The following is a 6,465-nucleotide window of genomic DNA, read 5'->3' as shown; positions in this document are numbered from 1 at the left end:
AACTTGACACAAATGTGCATTTTGTTGGGTTAAGTCGGAGTTTGTATTTCTTGAGGCGGTCGAAACCATCGTTTGAGGTTACCAAATGATCTTCTCCTTCTTGGACTTCGCGATCATGTCGTCTACATAGACCTCGATCTCTTTATGCATCATGTCATGAAAGAGAGTGACCATTGCTCGTTGATAGGTTGCCCCGGCATTTTTGAGACCGAAAGGCATGACCTTGTAGCAAAATGTACCCACATCGTGATGAATGTGGTCTTGACTTTGTCTTCTTCGGCCATCTGAATCTGATTGTATCCAGAGAAACCGTCCATGAAGGAGAATTGTGAGTGGCGTGCTGTATTGTCCACCAAGACATCGATGTGTGGCAGCGGAAAATTATCCTTTGGGCTAGCCCTATTGAGATCTCGGTAGTCGATGCAGACTCTGACTTTCCATTTTTCTTTCCACTGGAACAATGTTCGCTACCCATTCAGAGTAATTGCATACCTCCAGGAATCCCGCGTCTACTTGCTTGATGACTTCTTCCTTAATGCGTAAGAGAAGGTCAGCTCTTTGACGTCGCAAGTGTTGGCGTTTGGGTGGGAATCTTTCAGTATCGAGTGGGAGGAAATGCTTTACGATTGAGGGGTCTAGGCCTGGCATATCGGCGTAGGACCAAGCGAAGACCTCCTGGTACTCTGTCAAGAAGTCGATCATTCGGGTCCTCTGTGCAGAGTCGAGTCCTATTCGATTCTAAGGGTGCGTGGTTCGTCTGCATTGCCTACGTTGATGTCTTCGGTTGGCTCAACGGAAGTGAGTTGGTGGTTTTCGAGACGATGCAAACTCTCTTCTATCTCGGGCACGCGACCATCCTCGTCAAGTCCTTCCCCGAAGTATATGGGTAGGGACTTTCCGAGATGTGTTTCGAGTGAATCCGAATCGTTATATCCATGATTTGGATTCGATTGGAGCCTGGACATGAAAGTGAATTGTCTTAGAAATTAAAGATGTTAGAAGCGAGTGCAAGAGAGAATTTAGGGACAGGAAATCAAAAACATGCAGGGATTCTATTAACAAGCCATAACAAAAACCCCTCTTCTGTCATGTGGCTTATGGCATTGCCGACATGCAGGTAGCATTATGTATAAAGACCGTCTTACACATCGGCAACTATGGCGAGTAGAGCGGGATTGAAGTCCAGTTGGTAAGCTCCTCATCCTCCTGTGCAGGACGGATATGAACCTTAGAAGATGTCTCTCAATGACGGCATGTATGGCTGGCAAGCCAAAAACGCTTCAACCGCATCCGAAGAGAAGTCATCTGTTTCAGTGATTGGGTCTCTGAGGTGTCTCCCATGATTTGTGGTGGTGCTGCAAAAAACTGTGAGAGTGGTGGAAATGGCATGCCCCTATAGAGCTTCCCATAATGTGCAGCAAGGTGGTGTAGATGTTTTCCGCGACGGGCTTGTGTGACCTCATGGCAGGAAGGGCGAAAGCCGAGTCCCCTCCTATTGCGGTATTCCTCCATTTCGATTGGTCGAAGGATTCCCTGTGCGCGTGCCCCGAGTCCAGTTCCAGGGACATAATTGTTCTTCAAGAGAACCTTTCCAATCATGCGATCAGTTCGCGATGGACTAACCTCTCCGTAGTCTCGAATTACGGAGATCATGTCAAAAGAATGGAAAGGGAGATTCTGATCTTCTCCAATGCTGATATAAGGGATGGCCGTTTCTTTATAGACCGCGTAATCTTCCTCGCCGTTGACAGTGATGAGTTTGCCTTCGGCAAAGAATTTTAACTTCTGGTGCAATGATGAAGGAACGGCGCGGCGGCGTGAATCCATGGTCTTCAAGTAGGAGACTAAAAGCATTGGGTATTTCCAAGATCTGGAAGGTAATAGAGAATGAGCAAGGACCCACCTCGATTAGGAGATCAATTCACTTTCACCACTCTTTTCAACTCTCGCCTCAAGACTCGTCAAAGGCTCGAACGGTGGTCTTGCTTGCACGAATGTGACTCATGTCCACTTTCATCTGTTTCAACGTGGAGACGGGGCAAACGTTAAGAGTAGAGCCGTTGTCGATCATGACTCGACCAACGATGTAGTTGTTGCACTTGCAAACTATGTGCTTGTCCTTCCGTGGGAATCTCGTCTTCCGAAAAGGAAATCTGATTTGAGAAAATAGAATTCACCGTCTCCTAAATTCTATTCGGTGCAGTATCTTTCGGGACTTGTGCCGCGGTGAGAACTTTCAGCAAAGCGTTCCGATGAGGTTTGGAGTTCAAAAGCAATGCGAGCAGCGATATATGAGCTGGTGACTTGCTCATTTGCTCGATCACTTTGTACTCGCTTGCTTTGATCACCTTCATGAAGTCTTCGGCTTCTTGATCGGTGACCTTCTTTGTAGAGAATGACACGGCTTTTGGAGCGATTGAGGATTCAGTAGCAAGAGCCTTTCCTTTGTCAACATGCTCTGGACCCTGATATACTCGTCCCGAACGCGTGATTCCCATCGTGCTCATCTCCAATTCTGCACTGGCAACCTCGCTCTCGTATGTCCAGGGAACTCGACTATCGTGATAAGGCTCCTTTGCAGGAACTTCTATAACGAACGGGACGGGAGCGAATGCGAGTTCTACTGGAGCATAGTTAATAGCAAATGGAATTGAGGGCTTTTGGCGCATCTTCTTCCTCTCCTCCTCAATAGCAGCAATGCTAATCATGTTCACAGAAGGTCCTGCACCTGATCCATGATCCGGAAGAGGATTTGCACGGACATTTGGCGGCTTCACCTCATTAAGGAGATTTGTCTTGCATCAATCATCTCCTGAATTTTATCCCGGAGTCTCCAAAAGTGTCCAGGGTATGACCAGGAGCACCCCGATGAAATTCGCATCGAAGATTCTGGTTCTGCATGGACGGATCGAAACGAGGATTTGGTGCTTCCGTTTTGATCTTGTCGCCTGCAAGGAGCTGTCTGAATATGTAAGAGGGAGGAGCCGGCAAATTGGTGTATTGCTTGCGTGAACGCGGTTGAGCAGCATTGTCTTGTTGAGTTCTAGGAGCTGGGACACGTTGAGCCGGCTGAGGAGGCCTCGAAGTCGGGGGTCTAGCTGGTTGAACTTGAACAGAAGGGTACGGTTGCGGAGTTGCGACTGGATAACAGTGGGCGGGGTTGAGAGTAAGCTTGCGGCGTTTGATGAGGTTGCATATACTGCACGGGATGCGCATATGGCTGAGAATCGGTAATGCAGGGGCGTAGTCCACCGACATTGGGTGTGGAGCTTGATGTCCAGGATTGACGGTGCCGATAGTCGCGTTTTTGTCTCTTCTGGATGTTCCGGCAGTTTGTTTCTTCTTCGGTGTCTCTCTGTCTTTATTCCTTGCCGGATCTTCAATTCTTCCTAACTTAACTCCCATATCCAACTTCTTTCCTGCCTCAATCAGGTCTGAGAAAGAGGAAGTATGAGCCAGGAGATGTGAATAATACGCGCCTCTGAGCGTAGAATGAAACAGTTGAACTTGCTGACGCTCAGTGATTGGAGGTATATGCTTTGCCGCTTTTTTTCCTCCATTCCGTTGCGTATGCTTCGAAAGTTTGACTTTCTTTCATCTCTGCCATGCTAAGATCAAGAAGAGTAGGAGGTCTCTACACAGAATCGGTATTGGTCGAGGAATTTCTCTGAGAGAGATCTATCCATGTAGAGATGTCGCCGGCTTTCAGGGTCATAAACCAATCTAGCGCTGATCCCGTAAGACTGTCTTGGAAGTCTGGACGACAAATTCCTCATAATCCCAATACGGAAGCATTTTGCTATGGTAGTGACGGAGATGATGCCGAGGGTCTTTGGTCCCGTCGTACCTCTTGAAATCTGGAATTTTGATCTTAGGGGTAACAACATGCCTGGAAAGAGATTCCAGTCACTGTCGCTGAAGTCATGACGGGACGTGCCTGCTTGGAGGGTTCGAATGGTTTTCCTCCATTCTCTTCATTCTTTTCTCCTGTTCATTTTCAGGAGGAATGTTCGTCGGTAGAAACTGCAGGTGCGGCATGAGTAGGTGTGCCAGGCTCAGTGGGAGGAATATTTAGAGGCGGTGGAGTTTGGTAGGAGAAGCTCATTTGGGTTTGTGGAGCTTGGAATGAAAAAGGTTCCCTAGTGGAGCAGGGACTTGTGTGATCGCGACTGGAAAAACCGTCGGTGGTGGAAGGTGTAAATGGGGGGATTGAGTAGGTATGGTGAGCGGCGGCAAAGTGATCATTGCGGGATCTGTTGATAGGAACGCCGCGGGTGGAAATGGCACCACTGATGTCGGAGCCGGTGGTGGTGGCATAGGATCACTGACTGGAGTGATTGTCGGCACATATGTCGTTGCTGGAAAAGACATATCTTCGCTATCAGTCACATAAATAGGAGGGTCAATCGGATTTCGATGAACAGTTGTCCTGCGTTCAGGAGGCGGAGTATGGCTTGAGGAAGCTCGGTTTTTGATCCCGAAGCATTGCCATGAGCTCTGTCATATTGGTGTTCATATTGGCAAGCCAACTGATTAACGATCCCTTCAAGTGCGGCAAAGCGCACGGGATCGACAACATTGGGTGACACTTGTGCAGGAGAAGGGAAGTGCGTTGGAATAGCACCGTTGTAGGTGCTGGAGATGATATCACACGTGTATCTTCCGGGATGGACTGTGCAGGCATCGTGGCGCGTCTTGCTCCGAGATAACAGGTTGTTGCTCTTCAGCCATTTTTCCGCGTGCCCGAGTAGGGTATCGATGCGACGCTTGTTAATACCTATATATGTGTAAGTGTATAAGTGCAATTGTTATGTGTTAACCATCTTCTAGATGTAAATGACAGTATATAAATGCATGAGATGTATGAGTTTAAAAACACTAATGCCATTACATCAGCTTGATTCGCGTTTCATAATTTACAAAGGCAGTCTGTTCAAAAGGAAACATAAACATTAAACCGCCAACTGTTACGACCCATAGCTGAGTGAGCGCTACGCGATCTGTACAGGCAAAAACGCTCAGTAAATGAGCTCAAGGGTGGGAGATCCTGCGCGCTCTTGCCTGCGCTCGATCCAGCGTAGCGTTCAAACGCGTTATCTCCCTGTCTTGGCCGGCTACGCGTGCACGAGTTTGAACCAACTCGCTCTGAAGCTCTCTGTGATCAGTGAGTTCTGCGCGAATATCCACTAGCTCACAGCGAAGACGATCTCGTTCTGCCCTAATAACCTGCAGCTCTGTGCGTGCGACTCCTTGACTTGAGCTCTCTGCATCCGAAATGTTGCGTGCGATGTTGGCAGTATCCGTGGCATGCGTAGTCGACGAACAGGTGCGAATCCATATGGATGGAACTGCATCACATACGCTGCTGTAGCTGCAAAAGCTCGCTCCTCGTCAGTGGGATGTTCTGGAAAGTACAATTGCTGGACGATGCGCGTGCTCCATAAGCGTCGGACCTCTCTAACCCGTAGAATCCTATCCGGGAGTGAAATTGTGGTGTTTGACCATCTGAAGCGGTGTGAAGTGCGATCTGCTTCTATAGGCATATCTTGTAGCCCGCCGAGTTGTCTGATGACTCGGGATGGAAAGATAAGTGTGCTCCCCAAATGACTGATTAAGGGAAGTCCTATAATCGAAGGACATCCCATGATCATGGGACCGCCAGGATTCCAACGTGTAGTCCATAAAAACTGTGCTGGGGTGAGCTCCTCCATAAACTGCATCCAGTCGGTGTAGTTACGTCGGAAGGTCGAAACACATGAAGTAAGCGAGCGATGAGTGATCGCTCGTCGGTGATACATGAAAAAGGATGAGATAAGCCGAACGGCCTGAGGTGTGCGAGAAGCCAAATCTGAAGCAAATGTGGAGATCCTCTCATCCTGCCCCGTCGATTCTCTCGTACATAGTCAAGAGACCGAATGGTCTCAGCCAAAACGGCTTCCACATAACTATGGCCTCCTACCACTTGGAGGATGACTTGAGCAAGTGCCCCGTCTGTGAGGTTCGACGAGTACGGGAATAGCATGGTTCCGAAGATGAGTAAAAGAAATCCGTGACAAGCGTCGCGCTGATAAGACTCTCCTGTGGCATTCAAAGCACGGGTCTGTATGAAGTCTATGAGCCATGTGGTCCTAATGCTGTGCTCCCCTCCATACTGAAGCTCGCAATAAACTTCTTCGTTGCGGAGACCTAAAGGACGGCTAGTCTGTTCTGTATCGTGGCAAACGGGTTGGGCACCACGATGTCATGAACCGGTGTAGACAGCTGAAGAAGCGTCGCATATTCCTCTACTGTAGGTGCTAACTCTGTCCCATGGAAGCTGAAAACGGCTCGCTGAGTATCCCAAAAACTAATGGCAGTTCTGAGTAGGGTCCAATCAATGGGAGAATCGGCGAGCAATGGTAGGTCTCCTATGAAGAGCCGGAGGAATGCGCGGTCTACTGGGCGGAATATGTTCCAAAGGCGAGT

This window comes from Punica granatum, chromosome 4 (assembly GCF_007655135.1).
Source record: "Punica granatum isolate Tunisia-2019 chromosome 4, ASM765513v2, whole genome shotgun sequence".
Lineage (NCBI taxonomy): Eukaryota > Viridiplantae > Streptophyta > Magnoliopsida > Myrtales > Lythraceae > Punica > Punica granatum.
Note: the sequence above shows the minus strand (reverse complement) of the source record.